This window comes from Cyanistes caeruleus, chromosome 4, assembly GCF_971803275.1.
Source record: "Cyanistes caeruleus chromosome 4, bCyaCae1.hap1.1, whole genome shotgun sequence".
Lineage (NCBI taxonomy): Eukaryota > Metazoa > Chordata > Aves > Passeriformes > Paridae > Cyanistes > Cyanistes caeruleus.
In genome coordinates, this window is record NC_141704.1 from 13428898 (window position 1) to 13450906 (window position 22009).

The following is a 22009-nucleotide window of genomic DNA, read 5'->3' on the forward strand; positions in this document are numbered from 1 at the left end:
ATGGACAAGTGGGTGTAATATTCAGGCAGCATGTGCTACACGTACACAGTGGTGAGAGGGAACTCAGCTGTCAATAAGGCACTATTAACATCTATAAAAAACTTTACAACTAAGCTTATAAGAATGCCTTTCCTGCTTTTTTTTTTTTTTTTCCAAAAAAAAAGCAGTGGTATAATTTTTTTATACAAAGGTGATTTTCGGCATTTTAAAGCATTGCTAAAGCTCTGGACAAACACTGCATCACTGAAAATGGCTTGTAGCCTTTAGTAAATAAATTAGTGTGTGGGTGCAAGCAAAAACTGTATGGCAGTACTACAGCAAACAGAGACTGAAGTTACTTGCAAGACAGTAGTCAGATTTCTGTGAGAGAGATTGAAACTAAGCTGGGAAACCAAAACAGAGATCTGAAACACAAACAAGTGACAAGATGTATGTGATGTCAGCTACCATATGGAAGAATCAGAGAATGGAATTTGTACACCAGCTATGAAAACAGAAAGGCAATAGTTGAATCTACTTAGATTTAAAATGGACCCCATTCACCTATAGGAACAGGCTACAGAGTAGCTCAAAATTTCTCAACTGTAACAGAAGCAAATGCCTGGAATAAAACTTGAAGAGAACTTCTAAAATTTTTATTTCTTAATTTTTAAGCCAACTTAAAATCAGGATTGCAACCTAAAGCCATTAAGCCCTGAGGTAAATTGGAAAGACAACAGAACAAGAATTTTCCAAGAATTAATACTCAACTTGCAACAGAACAATTCTGGCTTTGGTTCTCTTAAAGAAGAACACCATAACACTGTTTTGACTTCATTAATTCTGCATGTACTTCCAGCCCTTCTAGTTCTATAAATAACATATAAAATGTATACCACGCATAAATAAAGCAACCTCAAAAACAGGTAAGTACTGAAAAGGTTTTCCCAGTTTTGTGTGAACCCCATGAGCCTCCATCTCACATATACTGCATTTACATTGCTATTGTCATTAAAAATAATATTGCAATCACTTAACAGTTTTTTACTTAAAACACACATGCATGTCCCCTGAAATAGAACTACTTCCGAATACAGAAAGTTGTAGGATTACATACCCTCCTTTTGCAAGTTCCTTATGAAGCCTGAAAACCTGTGTATTTTCCTTTTGAAATTTAAATACTTTCCTTACTTGTTCTTACTTCCAACATAAAACTACCATCTATGTTAGAAGATTCCTGTAGATGGTTAAAAGAATTATATGATCATGATTTCAGAGATGATTAACCTAAGATTTAAGAAGCGATATGAAGTTTTATTCTGTTTTGTCCTTTCCACCTCAGTCTGCCTTGATAACGATTCAACAACTCTGCCACTTTAATTAAAACAGTGAGAACTACTAATCCACATCTGACTCATGCAGAACAGAGAATATAACAGACTAGAAATTTTATTTAAAAAATATAAAGAGCTGGATGAGTTTCAAAAACATTTCTGCGAGTAGGAAGGGAACATTTCAGACTACCTTCATAAATTCTGTATACATTTCAAAATTAAGGTACAAGTTTATCTCTTCTTTATTCTATATTGGATATGGCATATCTAAGTGAATAACCATTAGAGCATAGGTAGAGAATAGCCTTTAGCATAGCACCTGAAATGGCTTCAACAGCTTACTGTTCACCATTTCAAAACAGTCTTCACAACAAAGGATTAATACAGAAACATTTTCTAGAAAAAGAACACCAAGTTTGTGTGTTTTACTATATACTACCAATCACTTCCAAATCCACACATAAGAACTTTTTCTTATCTAAACACGAGATTTTAATCAGGGGTCTACACTGACCAAGGTCTTTAAAAACAGCATGAATTTGTAACTCTCAATACTCTGTGTATTGAATACATCGATCACTTTGTATATGTGATTTAACCTATCTTCTACAATTTTAATATAAAACAGCACAACTGTTACCTGTAGAGGTATAATAATCAACAGTTTACAAATTTTTACCTTCAAAAACATTTTTTCCTTATTTGAACTCTGAGGAGTTCAAACATTATCAGTGCCAAGTGTGGCCCATTAATTCAATAAGAAAAAGTCTAGATTTACGCAGGCCATTTATAGATTGTAACTTAATTTTCTCCAAAACAAAACTTATCTTGACAATCACTGTAGCTACCTGGAGTTCTGATAACAGAACAGTTACACTAAGTCACATCAAAGTTGCATGTACTTCATCCATTATCCTATTCCTGACAGTGGCTGAAAGTGGTCACCTTGGGAAGGGTGCAGGAATGATCAAACAACAGCCAAACAATGGCCCAGTCTGCAACAATTTGCACATTACGGGCCACAGATAAAATCTTTGTATTTATCAATCTTCAGTGAAGCATTTTTCTACAAGCTTGCTCAGTTACTCCTTCAACTGATAAGTTCAACATTAACATCCTGTGGCAAGAACTTCTACACACTTAACTGTCCATATCTGAAGAATAATTTCCTTTTTGTTTGTTCAAAAACTGCATGCAAGCTTACTGTGTGGGAAGAAATAGAAAAAATATTTTTTATTTGCTTTTTTCATTTCATTCACCATTTTATATCTTCCATGTAATTTCTCTCAATCATTTTATTCTTTCTGAGATGAAAACCATATTTAAGGCACGAGACAGTGCTTACTCAGTATTTTCTTTCCTGACAGTTTCTAACATCACCCTTACAGTTCTTTTACAGCACTGAGCTGTGACTTCTGCGGACCCAGGATTCCTCGAATGGTAATTATATAACTGATAATAATTGCTCAAGATCCCATAAGTAAATGTCAAAGGTTTCCCCCCCTCCATGAACTTAATTTCACATTTCTTACATTTTTATGCATATTATTCCCCTCTTGTAGCATTTTATTTTCTGAATTTTTTTTCAGCAACCCCTCAATTTTACTATCCAGACCATATCAGTATGACCATATGACCTTAAGACTACAAGAGCAGGAAGTCAAACTCCCTACTTCAATTCTTTCACCTGCCTCCTTCTCTTGCTAAATCCACCAAAAATCCCCAAACAAAACCAATCAGCTAACTTTTCTGTCATACAGATTCAATGCAGTGAACAGAAGAGCCACAAGTGATACAGCTGAAGCAAGATAGGACACAGAATAAACACCACCAGAAGAAGGAATCAACACCTTCCCTTCCTACCCATTTTTGATGGCAGGAACTAATTTCCCCTTCTCCTTCCCTGGGGCTGAGAGTAGATCTGTGGCTCAGTCATACATATGAGGTCAACCTGAAGTCAGTGCTGTTGTGACAGAGGCAGTTTGCTCCTCTCTCTCATAGCCATGGGAACACAACCCTGCCCTCTGCACCAGCTCTAGCCCTCCTTGATTCTTGTCTTTTCGAAGTTCTTCTAAAAACTGAAACATAACAGGCCAGTTGCTAAGTGCAAATAGAGGCACAACCTGATGTGGACAACACTGCACAGAGGATGGATAAGTTATTTCAATGGTAATGAGCTCTTGGATTTGCTGTTATTCAGCCTATCTTTTGAGTGATATTTATTAGAATTATCACTTTAGAATCTGTACAATTCACTTGTTTCCAGCTCGATTCTTCCAGTGAAAAGGACTTCTGCTTATTTCCAAGCATTTCCTATGCCTGTGTTTGTGTTCACACCACTAGGGCCTGTAGCTCCCTAATCCAGACAAAAACCTGCTCCCATTCTCTGAGGCAATTCTCGGGTTCATCAAACCTTCATCCAACAGATTACATCAAAAGCATCAGTGCCAGCACTAAAGACAAACACAAGAAGCAAGTACTGAATATAAGGCAAGACTTTAATCACAAGCATAAGCCAACTGTGAAACTGTGGCTTTTTCAATATGAAATATCTTTTCTGTGAAATTTTACACAGAACCTTAAGAACCATGCAGTAACACATACAGTACAAATGGCTTAAAGGGTAAATACACATAGTTCATTATGGACTCATGAAGAACAAAACTCAGATGAGCTGGGTGATTCACCCCAACATTTCTCCTGACAATGATACTGAAATAAATATATACACAGACACAAATCTTCTCATACTCTTGATCTGTGCAGTATGACCTTGTATTGAAAATCATTAGCACTCTATGTAGACTTCAGCATCATCTTAACTAACTCTTACTAACCTGATTCATTCAACATTCTGTATCGTAAATTATAACCAAGAAACACAGCATTTTTGAACAGATACTGCTTTGAACCATGTTGAGAGTATATACGTGAGTGAATATTTTATAATGACAGGTATTGTATGTATTTGAGCTGAAACATTTACTAGAGACAGAAAGCTCCTATATTTTACTATATTAACAGGGTTCCTTTGCCAGGTGTTGCCTTTCTTCTCAGAATGAAACCGAATCATGCAATATTTTTAGTCACTGGTATTTGAAGGTCCCTCCTTTTAAACTGCTTCAGAGAGATGAAATGCCATCACCCTAAGTCACCTTGTCAAAAGCTCAGTGACTTGCACATATTCTTCTTCCACCTCCATAACAAGCTATCAACAAGGCAGCCCTGTCTCCTGAGTTTACTGAAACTCAGATCAAATGTCCTTTCATACTAGTATAATCTAGCTATGTACTCTTTTAACTTTAAAGCTTAAATACCTTTCCTGCAACAAAAACATAACATTTCGGACACTTGAAACCATTACTATGGTCCATAACAGCTACTTTCATGTTTCAAATGAGTCTTTGACAGCTTTTAGATCTCCAGCTTCTGGCTGACATATCCAAATCATAGAAATGGGCAAAAACACATAAGGTAAATCTCTAGGGTATTTTGGTGGGGTTTTCTCTTACAATTCAGAAAGTTTTTCTTGAAAGTGTTACTGTTGAACTAGGGTTAAAATTTAGAAATATTTTTCATTCCAAGACTGGTCTAAAAAAGCTGTAATATTGATTACAGATCAGAACACCATTTCTCATTCCACAAATAACTATTTATTGCCATACATGATACATTCAGGAGGAAGTTACAATGAACACTGAATATCATTACTTCATATGAATTCTACAGTGAGATGGACTGTTAGGACTGCCAATGTCTTGCTTTAGCAATATTCTCCTTTTTAGAAATACAGAGGTGTAGAGCATCACATATGCTGGACATGTAATCTTTGCAGGTCACAAGTGTTATACCTTTTTTTAAATATTGATGACTACATTGTTAAAACTTTATCAAACAGAAACAGAATGCCTTGGAAGTCTATCAGTTCCACTGCTGCCAGTAAGAACTGCTGAGACAAGAAATTAAATGCTCACACATATTGATTATTGCTGTTGATCTGTGAATTAGAAGATGCTGGATTAATGTTGAAAATAAATGGTAAAAATGGAAAATACCAAAATGCAAGGATAGCAGTCATCCTGGACACTTCTGGAAAGAAGTAATAAAATGTCACACTCACAATTTTCCTATCAGACAACCAGGATCCAGTAGAAAAACACCATGGAAGTCTCAGCTTTCATCCCCCCAAATCGGAAGGAATTGGATGATAAGGCTCTACAAGACCAAATGAGCCTGTGTTTTGTAGGTGAGCTCTTCTTCCACATCAGCCTTCTAGGACTGGCTGACTTTGCAATTCCTGAGTGGGAACCATATACCTGAGAATATTTCATAGTTTTTCTTACTGCTGTTTCATTTTAATGTACCTTGAACCCAAAATACCCACGCAATATGCTAAGGTGAAGATCGCACTATCTAATAATTAAGATGAAAGAAATGTCTGCCTACATAGCAGGTAGACATTGAAGGATTACTAAATAACTCAGTTATGAGGAACTATGCACGAACTTTCTTAGGCATTTGACTATTCAATATGCTGAAAGACATACCATATTCTTACTTAATACAAGTGACTTTTCATCTAGATCATCCTATTCTTTTATGCCAGAATTTCTGCTAAATCCTAAAATTTCAATTGCAACATTTTCTTTTAACTAATGCTATAATGTTTGCCAACTGCAGCTATAATGGCAAGGACTACAATAAAAAAGTACACAAAATAATGATGAAGCATAAAGGCTGACTTAGAACAGTAACAAGAGAATCCCAGGTGAAGTTTTAAAACCTAAACATGAATGTTATCGCCCATCCAGCATTCAGTCTTCGGAACTTACCTGATGCCTCAGCAAACTAACTCAGCTCACTGTGGTGGAAAACTTTTTGGGGCAAAGGGGACTTCAGGAAGGCTGGTGTTAGTTAGTGAGGAAAGCTGGACCATTCATTAGGGTGGTCTAGCCTCAAAACACTGAGGCTGCAGAGAGCCCTTCTCACAGATCCAAACACAATAGGTATTAAGCATTGTAGTTTGGTGGGAAGCATAAGGAATCTGGGTAAGCCTGTCATGTCACCAGCACCAAAATCCTGTTAGAGGATTTGCCAACCGGAAATCCAGCAACTATCCACCTCAAAGACAGCTGGGACAGGGCAAGATATCACCAGCTCTCTGGGTACTTGTCTCTGTGCCAGAAATCAGCCTTCCTGTAGGAAAGCAAACAGAAGAGGGAACTAATACTATACCTGTAATTCATTAATCCCAGTACTATCAGATACTAATTCCCTAATAAGGCTACATAGATCTGAGGACAGCAACAGCACTGCCACACTAACTAAGCAATCTTCCCACTCAGCAGCGTGGCTCGGTTCAGGTGTGCAACACACAGCAAGCACCTGCCAAAAGCTACAGAACAACTGCTGTTTCCTGCTGTAACACCAAAAAATCCCAAGAAAGCACAAGCGTCATCAGAAGGTAAATCAAAGTATGTTAAACCCAGTAAAGAATTCTACAACCACGCCTTAGTTCCTCACTGATCCGTAACTGCACAACACAGAGAAATAAAAATGACAGTAAAAATGGTTGCAAGAATGAACAAAATGGCTTAGAAGTTAAAGCAGTATGAATACAACAGTGTTTGATAACCAAACACAGGCCTTGTGCTTTGACTGTCACAGGCTGGCATCATTTTAGCCACAGCACAATCAGATCCTGATGGACAGTAATGACTTTTGCAGCTCTGCTTAAAACCCTAAGGACTATCCAAATAAATACAGCTATTGATGATTCCTGGAGGGAGATAGATCAAGCCTTCCTCAGGCAAGGATGCTCTAATCATCTGCCTGGTAAAAGTAAGGGTATTACATGGAGACAGATACTTTCAATCAACATGGGCATATATTAATACTGCTCATTGAAACCAGAGTTTGACCACCTTCAGTCAATATCTTTTAGCTAATGCTTTAATGTTTGCAAACTGAAAGTGTAACAACAGCATAAACAAGATAAGGAGTAACCAAAACAATGCTATGGTATTAGGACTGATTTAAACGAGTGCAAGAAAACACCAGGTGTATTTTTAAATTTTGTTGAAAAAAAAGCATGAGGTACTAAACTAAGCTAAACACATAACAAATTTTTAAAGATATATTTCACTTGCATGTGCTTTTATACTTACATTTCAAACAATTTCTCAAAACTGAAATAGCATTCTTTCTAAAAAAACAAAAACTGAGGGAAAAAAATCCTTCTCTTCAGACAATATACCTAGTTTCTCCACACTTGCTTGGAAGAAACATACATATGCATCTTTCATACCAAGAATCCCAGTCTTTAAGAAAAATCAAATCACTTGAAAGAAAAGTTCTACATAGACAAAACACAGTCATACAATTAAAAACATAGTAGTAATCTCCTGTGAGTAAAACACTCCATGTTTATATTGTTAATGAACTTAATTACACTTCAACACCACCATCACGGTAATTATGTTTATGGATTCCAGCTCAACAAGCGCCTGGATTGTCCTGAAGTATGTAGATACAACCACTTGCAGTTGACTAAAACTTGAAAAAAACCCCCAACCTTATGCAGTGCACAATACGACCTATGCAAAACACAGTATATTCAACAGAATATGGAAAAATTAAACTAGTCACGTCAGCAACACTGGAACAGCAGTTAGCAATATCTAGACATATTTGCCAAATTTAACTGGCAGGAAGCTCATAAAACTAAGAAAACTGTACTGCCAAATGAAATATTTATTGCAGTAGTATGATGACTCAAAGCATTTGACACTGTCCCATACAATACCCTTGCCTTTAAACTAGAGGGACATGAATTTGACAGATGGATCATTTGTGGGAAAGGCACTGGCTAGATGGATGCACTCTAAGGGTTGTGACCAACAGCTGGATGTCCAAGAGGAGAGCAGGGAGATCTGGGGTTCCTCAGGGGTCGGTGCTGTTTAACACCTTTGTCAGTGACAGGGATCGAGCGCCCTCAGCACATTTGCCAACACCACCGAGCTCTCTGGTGCTGTCACACTGGAGGGAAGGGATCCAGAGGGACCTTGACAGGATTGAGAGGTGGGTCTGTGAGAACCTCATGGTTCAACACAGCCAAGTGCAAGATGTTGCACCTCTGAAGCACAATCTCAAGGCAACGTGAAGCACAAGTATGGCTGGATGGAGAATGGATTGAAAGGAGCCCTGAAGAGAAATATATCGGGATGCTGGTGAATGAGAAGCTTGAGTCAGTCAGCAGTGTGTGCCTGCAGCTCAAAAAGCCTATTGTGTCCTAGGCTGCATCCAAAGCAGCACAGCCAGCAAGGTGATTTGCCCCCTTTACTCCCACCTGGAGTACTGTGTCCAGATCTGGGGCCCCCAAGGTAAGAAGGATATGGATTTTCTAGGAGTCCAGAGTAGGCCACCAGGATGATCAGACGGCTAGAAGACCCCCCTCTGCTATGAAGATAGGCTGACAGGAGTTGTTGTTCAGCCTGGAGAAGAGAAAGCTCTGGCAACACCTTAGAGCATCTTCCAGTAGCTAAAGGAAAGCTGAAGAGGAACTTTTTACAAGGACAAGCAGTGACAGGACAAGGGGGAATGGCTTCAGCCTGAAAGAGAGCAGGTTTAGATTACTGTATGATGAAGCACTGGAACAGGTTGTCCAGAGAAGCTGTACACCAAACTTGGAAGTGTTCAAGGCCAGATTGGATGAGGCTTTGAAGCAACCTGGTCTCAAGTGGAAGTTGTCCTTGCCCATGTTAGTGAGGTTGGAACTAGGTCTTGAAGGTCCCTCCCATCCAAAAGAATTTTATGATTTTGTGAAGCATTACTCTCCCTTACATTTCATATTTCTCCTTTGTAAAACAAATTGTGCCTTTCATAGTTCCTAGTAATTTGCATGCTGAAGTCAAATCAACATCTTCCTATCTAATAAGTGATTCAATCCCAACAAATCACCTCCACTGACATTTTGTTGACATCACCCACACTGTTACAAAACGGCAATTTAGATCCTCCAATCTGCCACAAGGAAACCAATCTGTGTTTCACCAAAGGACCAACAGTTTCTACTACATTCCATGAAATAACATTTTAATTAAAAGCAGACTTTTGCATTGCAATGGCATTATGGGATTGAACGCTAACAGCAGCAATAAACGTGCCAAAATATAATTAGAAAGAAACTTGAAAACTCCCAATCTTCTCTTACATTTTAAATTACAAAACTCTGATTTTCAGCTCTGGAGGACTTGATTAAAAAAAGCATTAAATTACTCAGGAACAAAAGATAAAATTAGATGTATCATGTTCATGGCTTTGGGACAAAAGGTTATTACTATGCTCTTAACCAATTCTACCTGTAAAATATTGTGTAAATAAATAGTAGCTGCCTGTAATGCCTTATATTTGCTGCACTTCACAGAATCACAGAATTGTTTTGGTTGGAATGGACATTAAAGCTCATCCAGTTCAACTTCCCTGCCATGGGCAGAGACACCTCTGATTGAAGGGGACTGCTCTGCACCCAGTCCAGCCCTGAACACCTTGAACACCTCCAAAGAAGGGCCATGAGGATGGTGAAGGGTCTGGAGGGGAAGCCACATGACGAGAGGCTGGGTTCACTTGGTTTGGTCATCCTGGAGAAGACTGAGGGGAGACATTGCAGCTTTCAACATCTTCATGAGGGAAAACAGAGGGGCAGGTACTGATCTCTTCACTCTTGTGACCACTGACAGAACTAGAGGAAATGGCCTGAAATTGTGTCAGGGAAGGTTTAGGCTGGCCATCAGGAAAAGGTTCTTCACCCAGAGGGTGGCTAAGCACTGGAACAGGCTCCCCAGGATCACAGCTCCAGCCTGACAGAGTTCAAGAAGTGGTTGGACTGCTCTCAGGCACAGGGTGTGACTCTTGAGGTGTCCTGTGCAGGACTGAGAGTTGGACTTAACGATCCTGATGGGTCCCTTCCAACTCAGCATTTTCTAAGATTCTATGATAATACATTCCTCCTCCAATCAATTAAACTACTCACAAGAATCCATTTACATCTGGCAGTATGCACAATACAAATCACCGAAGTTTACATTTCAATAGAAATAGCTGTAGCCCACTAATTATTATAATGTGCCTACTGTAACAAAAATGCAGCGCTATGTGTTTTACAAGTAAACCCTTGTGCTCCAGTGTCTAAAACATCTCTAAGCATGGAAAGGAAAAGAAGGTTATCAGGAGGAAATAACATGTATTCAACAAGAGGAAATCACGTGTGACCAATCTGATACCCTCCCACAGTGGCATGCCTGGCTTTGGCTGATGACAGAGAAGTGGATGTTGTCTACCTTGACTTCCACAAGGCTTTTGACACTGAATGCCAGAACATACTCACAGGAAAGCTGTGAGTTAGATGAGATCATGAGACCAAGGGAACTGAGAACTGGCTGAATGACAGAGTTGTGACAGGGGCACAGAATATATACTTTTACCATTTTTTTGCTCTATCACAACACATTCTATTATGTCACTTGTGAACTCTAGCCATCACAAGCTGATAACTGAGTTATCAAACTTATATATAAATAAAAACATATATATATGTATATATATACACACAGAAGTCAATTGCTGTTGTATTTTCATGTCTCTGACTTTGATTTCATATATTCTACATCTCTTTCACTACATCATAAAATAAATGTCCAAATAAATAGCACAAAATCAAAGGCATAAGGTAATGAAACAAACTGATAGCAGAGGACTGTGACCAGATGGTAACTCAATAAAAGGAGTGACAAGAATAATGAAAACCGGAGTGGGAGGTAAAGGAAAGTTCTAGGATAAATCTCCCACTGTATTATTTCCATATAGAACCCCACTGCAATTCAAACTCAGATTACTTTTTGCAGGCAACAGTACACACGTGAACTACTAGTTGTGAACAAAACAACAAGGTCTCAGAAGTAGTTTAGAGAACCAAAAACTTGTTAGTCTCAGAATCTTCCAGGAGTTAAGGAAGATAGGTTTTTTTTCAGCTCCAGCTGACTCCTACAGGTTTAGACCAATGGAGCAGGGTGATGAAGCACCAGACAAAAACCTAGTGAAGCTTTCTAGAGGAAAAAAAGCAACATTTAGAAGGAGGAACAAAAGCTACAATTGAAGCCCAGGATGGTTTTAATCTAAACACTCCTGCCCCAAAGAAATCCAGTGGAAACCTGGCAGAAGCCTTGAAAGACAGCTCACACCTGCCCATGGAAAAGATCTGACAAGAACTATTTGCAGTAAAGGGCAAGAGTCCTCAGATGCCATACAGCATGACCTGGAAATAAACTGAACTGTCCAGAAAGTAAACAAAGGTATTATAGTACACATAATTATTTTTTTTTTTGTAAAGTTGTACTTTAGGTATAGTATTTTTGTCCTACAAATTTTATGTCTGAGATTGAGCTACTCTCTAAGCATTCAGTATATCTGGCTGCAGTCAAGGCTAAGAGGTGGGCTGAATAGCCTCCTTTCAGCCTCAGTAAAAAAGGAACATTAGGTCTTTTACACAACAGCTGAAAAAGCAGAAAAAGGAAAAAAAAAACCAAACAGGAAAAAAATGCTGTGCCTGTGATTCCAGGAGAGAGTTTCATGGGTTTTTTTGGGTTTGTTTTTTTTTTTTTAATTTTAAGGGTTTTTTTTTTAGTACAGTACTTGCTAGACAGGCAGACTTGAAAACATCAGCAAAATAGCTACTTGTTGCACTTTGTTTCTACTCTGCTCAAGCAAACAAGCTCTGTTTACATGTTTTGGGTAATAAACAGCCCTGCACACATACACACAAACTCACAACCTTCAAATAATATATTTCTCTTCCTGAGAAGAACAACTTGGCAAAGTCTCAAGTATTAGCTATCTTCTGGGCTCCTAGAGTAGAAATAATACATGCCAGATTTTCTGAATACTGATGTCAGATAGCCAGATATTGACTAACACACACTGTGGCTCTGTGTCTTTTGCCTGCTCAGCTACCTTGCAAAAGAACTGAGCAGTATCTCGATGTCTGCAGCCCAGATTAACCACTGGCCTTCCAGTATACCTCAAAGACATTGTTTTGTTTAGAATGAGAGTAATATGATTGCTTTTGCCTTTTTTAAACTGGCATATTTTGCCCACTCTTATCAGACATCTCTTTTCTGGACCAGACTACAGAGAAGTAGGATGTGAGAGAGTTTATGCTCCAGAGGTGTTTACTGTTATTATGCATCTCTGTGCTACCTCAAATGGATTTTGTGACAAGCACAGATACTGGTTCAGCAAGGTAAGTAGCATCGCTTGGTTTTGGTCATGCCTGAGCTTTTCTTCAGTAGACGTATCAGCTTAACATATCCAGCAGTGTAAGTCTGAAGCAGAGTAGGTATCTAACACACGATCTATCTAGTATCTATCATCACTCTTCCTTTCTAGGAACATAGGTCTAAAAGCTAAATAGGAGTTAAGCAGTAGACAAAACTCTGTAATATCAAACTTTCAGGAGACTGAGAAGTAGTAAGCAAAGCATTTATGCATTTCATGTCCTCAGTTGATTTCAATCTTTTGGAGGTCCATATCAGATGGCCAAAAATCCATACAGACCTAGATCCAGTTTTGACAGGTGCTACTAGGCCCCTGGGAGACCAGTGTTAGGTTATCTGATTAAACGCTAACCATAATAAAAACATATCCAGCAAGGACCAGAAGCAAAACAACAGGTCAACCCTAACAACCTCAAGAGTAAAAATGGGAGCATATGAATCAGCTACTCCTACGACTATCAATTAGACCATATTCCCCCACTGTGAAACCTACCAAGATGAGTCAAAACTCCTCCCAAAAAACACCTTGAAAACTAAAGGTTATTGCCTTAAGGGGTATGGGATTTATTATGAGATGCAGGGAGGAAGAATATTTTGGGACTGTGTAAAACTTATGACAGTACTGTGAGAATAAGCAAGATGCTATGAAATGTTCAGAGGAAGGCATTAGATCTGGAGGAGGACTGGTATAAAAGTGGGTAAGGGAGAAATAAGTAAGGGAAAGTAACAAGAAAAAAGGATAAATTGCACAGGTCCAGTACAAATAAGCATCTGCTCTGTGCACTTGTCTGACTAAGCCCTGCCCTTGTTCATGATAGTCCATCCTATACTGTCATTAAACCCTGTACCTGTACCCTTTGTGGATGCACTTTCTACTTGGATTGTGTATGTGTGAACTCAAGCCAATTTCAAGTCAGACTGGCCAGCAGGTAAATAAGGTCCATACGCCACCAACAGGAATGAGAACATGAATCTCAAGGGCTTATGTGTTACCAGGCTAGGAACTACTTAGAGCATTTAAAATTGGTTGGGAGGGCTTTATGTCTGAGTTTCTGCAAAAATTCCACAGGTGGAATTTTCTACCAGTCTACCAGTGGTAAGAATTCCACTGTAAGGAGCTGGAAAGGAGGAAAAGGACTGGGCTGTCCACGCAGTTCTTGCCTCAGTGCTCCGTGTGTTTATGTGGGTGCCAATAAAAGCCCTGGTTTGAGTCTCTGCCACCCTGCATGGCCAGCTGCATATGTATCTTCTGTACATGAGTGTGTGCATGCACACACACCTGGGGGAATCCACACTCATCTTCTGTACATGAGTGTGTGCATGCACACACACCTGGGGGAATCCACACTCATCTTCTGTACAAGAGTGTGTGCATGCACACACACCTGGGGGAATCCACACTCATCTTCTGTACAAGAGTGTGTGCATGCACACACACCTGGGGGAATCCACACTCATCTTCTGTACATGAGTGTGTGCATGCACACACACCTGGGGGAATCCACACTCCTCACTGGCTGGCCCTGGGGACACAGCAGTCCTGCACTTACCTATTTAGCTACACAGCAGATGTTGCCCCTGGGACACAGAGCCCTCCATACTTGGCTACCTCTAACAACTGGCATGGCTAAAAGGACACATACTTTGAGCAAGCTTCTCAGCAAAGCTATCAGTAACACTTCAAAGGTGAAGTGTCTGAATCTGCCTTAGATTTGAGTTTGAGGTAGTCTTTAAGACTTCTAGTTGCAGACCTTTTAAGCTGTCCCAGCATCTGTTGGAACACCATGCAGTTTTGCTAAGGCATTTTTTAAAAGCAATGAGTATTTAAATGATAGTAAAAAAATGTATTGGCATTCTCAGGCACTGTCCTGCTTCAACTAGATGACTTTGGGTTCTTTTAATAGCCCTTGAAATTCCTATGTGTTAAACACATTTGAAAAGAATCTTGACCAGTCCTTTCCTGTAAGTTTTCTTTCCAAGCCAGAAAAGTAACACAAATAAAGCAGACATACAGGTGAAAAAAAAAGTACATATAAACTAAACTACAGGAACATATTCAATAAGACTACCTTGGGGAAACCTGTGAAGAGCTTTCCATAAAGAACAACACCACTTTTAAATATTAATGGTCTACACAAAAAAACCCCATGTATTCACAGGCTGCATACTGCAGCTGGGGTGCTCAAGGAACAGGGTCTAAGCTAATTCATTGTGTAGTAATCTACTCACAAATACCAAGAGTTCTTGAGAGAAAGAGTTTTTCCTTGATCACCAATAATTTCTTTGTAAGTTCATTCTTTTCCTCTGGTTGTGGAACCTAAGCACTCTGAGGATGGCTATATCTCTCTTCATTTAGCTTTCTAGACTAATACTCTGAAACATTAATTACCTGGAAAGGAGCCAAGTGAGATTTCTAACTAAGTCCATGAAGACTGTTTGTACTCTTATTTATAACAGAATGAAAGGCTTTAATTGATAAAAATGTACTTCAGAATCACTATGGTTGACGATTTTTTTCATACCTTAGGGAAGTCTTGGTCCAAAGCTGTATTAGTCTTCTTGGAAGCTGGCACTTCTCATAGCTAAGACACCAAGCAGCAGTGGAAATTCCTGATTCATGTCACATATGCAACAGGAGCTGTCAGAAAGGCTTTACACTGTCATACTGGGGATGACAAAGCACCACTCAGAGGAAACCACCACACACGGTCTCCTAAGGGTAAGGTAATCCTTTTATAGAAGGATTCGTAAAGAGCAGAGCTAACTCCAAACATCTTCCATTCCAGTTCATGGCATGAAATAAACAGAGGTGGATAGTGTCTGGTATGTGGGCAGAGCAGGAACTGAATGCTTCTATGGACAGTAGCTGCAGCAGCTGAAGGCAACAATGAGAATCTCTAAGTCCTGATGCTGGATACAGAATAACAGAAGAGCTATCCACTGAAACCCACAGAAATTTCAAACCACCTTTCCATCTCCACAAAAAAAAAAAAAAAAAAAAAAATTGCTGGATATTCTGACACAGCAGTTGCCAGAGAAAATAATGCTGTCTCTTTATAGCAGTATTAATTACAAAAATAATACTTCCAGTTTCTGCTAAAACTACTAAAAGTTAAGCTTTGGCAATGCAGGGCAGAAATGTAGTTTAATAGGAGTTTCTTCTGCAATAATATGACCTTCTTTGCCCCCAACAAAGATACACACACTATTGCCATGCACAGTAGTACTGAGCAACAGAATTAAGGATGAGCCCTTGCCCTTTTAGAAAGGCTGTGACCATCCCAGTAGGTTTGGAACATAGGAAGTTGGTCCATGAAAACAAGGCACTGAATTCTTAAAAGGTTTCATGTTACTCCAATGACATTTTACCAAATAAGAAATGGGTTCAAGAAATTCTCCTTTCCATGGAATTAGACTGTTCCAAATTTGGGGAAAATAAATCTTGAAGATTAACCAGTAATAAAAATGTTTCACAACTCTCAAGAGAAGAAAATACAGTTTAGTAAACATGGGTATCACCAATTTATGGCCATTTATTATATTAACAGATATCAAGACAAAATTAGGACGCTTATTATCAATACAGAGAAGTTATTTAAAGTGCCTTTATTAAACACAATGGTCATAACTTCATACAAACAGAACATCTACATGAGATGTGGTTCTGGTTTTGAACATTGTCCAGTCAGGAAAGAGAAGCAATCAACCAGCCTGAGTGACCTAAAGCTATAACCAGACAAGAAAAGCTATATAGAAAAATTTGGTGAAGAACATAGGCAGAGCTTGAAGCTGCATACATTTATTTGGTAACTGAAGCTTTAAAGACTAAAAAGAGAGAAAGAGAATGAAGCAGAAAAAAAGGAAATCGCAGTTCACTATCCATCTAGTCATAAATATCAGCATGAGTTTGGCAGGCATCCTAGATGAGATAAATTTCAGATCTTTTTTTTAAGGTAACAGCGACTATTTAGATTTTGTCAGAGATCACCCAAGACTAAAAGTGAGTTTTGAAGAAAATACAGAAGCACCTAAGGCAAATACTGATTCAGGAGTGTAAAATTCCTGAAGAATGAACTAGTAAAAGACTTTCTGGTCACAACATCGTTTGGACAGTATTTTTCAGTCCACTGGAAAGTTTACATATACTCCAAACTGTACGGTAGGATTCACATTAAGTCAAAAGCTGAGAGATGGCACAGTTTCCTGATAATATGTTTGTAACACAAAATATGGAACAAAATGGAATGCTTAGATTTGCATGCATTTGCTTAGGATGTTCCCAGCATCCCTCAGTAACTACATGAATTCTAGATCAATGAAAATACATGTATCACAACACAGCAAATTCAATTAATTACATTAATGTCTAAACATTTTATTATTGATTTGTAAGTATATCATATGAATATATGCATATAATATGAAGGTGCAGAAAACCACAAATTAATTTATCCTGTAATACACTATAGCAACAACAGAAATGCAAAATCTGGGCACAGGATACATATCATTTTATGCAATCTATCAGGAAACATTCCTTTACCTTCCACCTAGGGGCTGAAGTGGACATTTTAGTGAAGGCATGACCAAGACAGTGATTAGGCAAAATGTTACAAGTCATGAAACTGACTAAATCTGTGATACCAAAGGGTTTGCTTAAAATGATCCATTACTTTTTTCCAGACATTTTACCCTGGGATAGAACTGGTTAGAAAGTATATTGTTCAAGTCACATTTTTCAAATTTCCTACATATCTTTTTTTCTAAGCCATTAAATAACTGTGTTCAAACCACCACTGGACTGCCTGAGTTTGTTTCCAGTGAACAGTTCTCATACAGGAAAACCTCATACAACACCACAGAACTTTCCATCTCTCCCTTTCAGAAGATTCTCTCATTTTAGTTCCAACAGGAACGGACAAAATCTGAGATTTTAGTTTTCAGAAGGTATATTAAAAAATTCCCTGTAATAAATACCTCACAAATACCTGCATGATGAAAAGTTGTTAATTAAAAAAAAGATAAATAGTTAAAAACATTAAAAAGCTGTTTCATTAAAAAAAAAAAATTAAAGAAAAACATTAAGTAGTGCACAAGCCATCTGAGTAGTAGGGATACTAATGATAATATTTCACTTGTTATTAAACATCAAAGTACATAATTTTTTACCTATGGCAGAAATTCCAGACAGAGAAATAAACCAAGTCTATCCCTGAACACTAAAATACACTTAAAATTCTCAATCTTTTCAAAGAGGCACTACCAACCCTATAAAACAGTACAGTGTCCACTAAAAATATCACCTCAAGTGAAAAATATGCTCCATAAGTGGCTATTTCTATATAAGCTATTTCCATTTTTTTCCTACACAAGGACAATGGCATATTGCAACATTCCTTGTCTCCACATCCCTTTCATTTTTCACTTAAAAGCCTTACGTGCTAAAACAAGTGAGATTGTGAAACCTTTAATATGAAAACCACACAAAACATAGGATTTCTTTTGGTCCAGAACTGGTAATCTAAAATTAAGCACTTAGTCTGAGAGAGCTATACAGGTACACTGTCACCCAGCAGAGTTGGTGGTAGAATAAAGTACCTCCCTGGATAAACAACTTAAGGCCCACACTAAGATAGGATGATTTTCTTTCTACTTCTGAGATAAAAGACAATAAGTAGAATGGGAGGGAAATACATATTGGTCACCATATATAAAACAAAACATAAAGGTTAGTTTTATGACCACTAAAAATAGATTTGAACTGTCCTGAAAGGGAAGATGTGCAACATTTCTTTTATCCTATTAAAAAGAACCAGCAAAGCAGAAAGAGAGCTAAAGAAAATTTCGTAAATGTGTTTGAAAGTTACTGAAACTGATGAAATAGTTGCATTATTCTGACAACTATTTTTTTTTTCAGTGTTAGTTACATAATTAATGGAATCATTATAATACCCTATTATTTAACAATTATTCCAAACCATTTATCTGACACACAGCAGTATCAGCTTATGTTTTATGTTGTTAGCTGATGGTTCTACTTTTAAACATTATTTCTATATTTATTACAAGTCACACTTATACTTTAGAAGTAGTGCTTCCACAACTAAATTTAAAAAAGAAATACACACAAGAACAGAATAAAAAAATTTCCTGATGTTCCGAAACCCAAAGGAATCTTTCAACATCATAACTTGTTTTACAATCCCTCCTCTAACAACTAACATTAAGTCTCCTAGAAAAGGAAGCAGACAGTACTCAGGTTCCATCTTTTTCCTTCCTTCTCAATATTTCAGATTTCTTTCTCCTTTATTTTATCCCTGAATGCCTCCTTGTCATGATCTGATGAAGAAACTATGTAAAAGCAGTGAGAAATACATTAATTTGCTCTGCACATATAAATTACAAAGATAGAGTGGTATACATACCCCAAGACTCAAAAAAAACCCCAACAAAAAGCCAAACCAAAATCACCCTTATTTCTTAAAACTTGTCTGCACCACCTGACACCAAATACTTCCACATACTGATTAATACAAACTTGTCATTTCAAAGTATCTTCCCTTTCCTTGAGGGATTTATGAAACCCTTCAAAATCATGAAAATGGAATTATATACACACCAGCTACCTTCTTTAACACTGTTCACAAGTGGCTGCTATTATTTTTTATAAAAAACACTGAAGCAGAAACTCAAAGAAACATGCATATGCAGCCTTTGTAAAAAGGAGGAAAAAGGGCAGGTCAAACACTTCAGACTGATCAGCCTTGCTAATAACCTTTATCAGAAAATGCTCCATGGTCAAACTATACTGCTGACACAAATTTAGAATCCAAAAATCAGAGCCAAAGGAATAACAAGCTCTTTGTCCTAAAATGTGAAAAAGAAAACGACTGCATACATTAGGTTTGAAGTCTTAAGAGTATCAAGTCATCCAGGTGAAAGAATTAACTTTTCTCAAAAAGAAACAGAAACTTGCCAAGACTTCCACACAGCCCCTAAAAAAGGGAAAAAAAATAAAATAAAATCCTGTGCAGCTCAAAGCATGCACTGTACTGTAGATGAGAAGACTGCATAACTCATACACCTGAAATGGAAGTATTTTTACTTTCCTGGAGGGCTCCCAAAATCCCTCCTTCATTTGGGTGCTGCTATTTGCTGCTTCTTCAGGAATTGGACCAGTAACCTCATGCAGCCCCCAAGGAAACACAAAGAATATGAGGGTACATGGTAGTTTAATTACTACTTATTAAATAAGGAAACCAGGTGAGTATCACATTGTAAGCACACTGTAGGAAAACATATCCATGGTCTCCTTAAGGCTCAGACATGCAAACAAATCAATTCAGCGACAGCAGCTGCAGTGGGTTACCTGATCCACCGCCCAGTCCATGTGCACACACGCGTCCGCAGTTACCTGGGTTACCTTATCAACAAGGAACCAGGACTTTGGCCCAGGGCAGCATTAACTACTCGGAAATTTAGGACATAGAGATGCTGTCTGATTGTATCTGCTAATGAAATATCCCATAGCACGCCAAAACACATGTATCTTAATCTCATCACCTCAATTCTGCAACTTCAGTTTTCCTAGGGAGAAGGTAAAGGGAAAGGAAGGATGCATCTATGAAAAATGTTTCAGGTTTGTATTGATTTACTTTTCAAGGTTGCCAATGTCTTTAAACATCTCAGACGGTCCTCAACATAAAGGTTCAACTTTCTTGTTAATGTCTCCTGAAAGGTTCTTAAAATCATTCCTAAGGCTCTTAAAAAAAGGTTCTTAAAAACTATCCTAAGAGAACACTGCAGGATTTCTAAAATGCTGAGCCTCCATAGCAGCCAAGCCATCCATTACATACCAGCTTCCTTCTCATCAGTAAGATGTTGAACTTGCCAAATGAGCAGGAAAACCTACAAACACTAAACTGTCTTGTAAGAACAAAGACCAACCAAAGGAGGAGGCAAGTAATGGGCTTCTGTCTCATTCCTTCTCTATTCCCATTTCATCAGTCTCTGTAAATGCACAGAGCACCTCCTCTCCCCTCCCCTCTGGCTATGCAAGCGCTGTCTAGCAGCCTCTGCTAGCGTGGAAAACAAGAAACAAGCCATGGACTCTTTCAGATCTTCCACACAGCATTCCCACATGGAGAACTCAAGCTTCGCAAGAAGGCCAACCACTAGGAGCAAGGATAAAAACCAGCAATAAATAAATAAATATGCAAGAATTAATTCCCTTTCTGTTTTTCAAGAACATGCATATTCTCATGTCTGTATGGCATAAACACACATTGCAATTTCTCTACAGAGCAGATAAGGCCAGTTTAACAGTTCAGACATTCAATATTATAATTATTTCTTTTTAAAAAATCTAGTATATTAGTTTTCAAAGAGCCTTGAAAGGAACTGGCAGCTAATAGGATAGACAGCACTGTTTCATAACAGCTTGCAAAAAAATTCAGTCTATTTTTAGATAGATGAAAAGAATGTGGTTTAAAAAAAAAAAAAAAAACAAAAAAAACCCTCCAAGAAAATAAAGATGTTTTCATTTATAACTGACCACACAGCTGATCTGTCAAACCAATCTCCAGGTGAAGAGTACCATATATTTAAATCCTCAAAAAAAATCTCTGTGCATATACAACAGCCACTTTTAATCTTTATTGCATGATAACACATCATGCTGCTAAAACAATCTTACTTTTTAATGAATCACATTCAAATGACTCTCAAACAAATGCATCTTTTTCTAATTGTGTGTTATGATCCTTTAAAAGGATATCTTCATCTAGGACTACCATTAGTTCAACCATGAGCATGTTCTGCTCAAAATCAGGCTGATCAGATGTCAGGTGCTGCATAACATCCATTTTAATAAAATAAGTATCTGTATAATATACCAAATTCCCAGACAGCAATGTCAACTGAAGTCTTTCCAAAAATCAAGTTAACACCTGTTTCCTTGACTATTTTCACTCCATCATCCTCCCTGTTACCACCACCATTTTATGAGTCTTTTATTTAAAAATTTTAGGCATAGGAGTGGGATAAAGATTAACAAATAAACATTTGCATTTTATCTCATTATTAATTTTGAACACGTAAATACTAAAATTCCTCTCAAAGCTCTTCTTATATTTCTCCATTTTGGAAAGGTGACTTAACACCCCATTCCCCCCCACCATTTTCTGTATCTCTCATTGCTGGTATTTTGTTATAACTACAGCTGGTGAAAGGCAATGCAGTTTGCTTCTATGTATCATACATAAATATACTTATAAATCAAATTAAATTGCTCATTTTTGTTTTTCAAACCACCCATGCCACACAGCAGTCGTTGATTTTGAAAGATGTCTTAAGGAAAGATGTTTC

At 37.9% G+C, this 22009-nt stretch overlaps 1 protein-coding gene across 11 annotated transcripts in view; it reads right to left on the reverse strand.

The window, feature by feature from the left end:
- Window positions 1-22009, reverse strand: part of SRPK2 (SRSF protein kinase 2) — a 128229-nt gene that overhangs the window by 64370 nt on the left and 41850 nt on the right. The window lies entirely within an intron of this gene.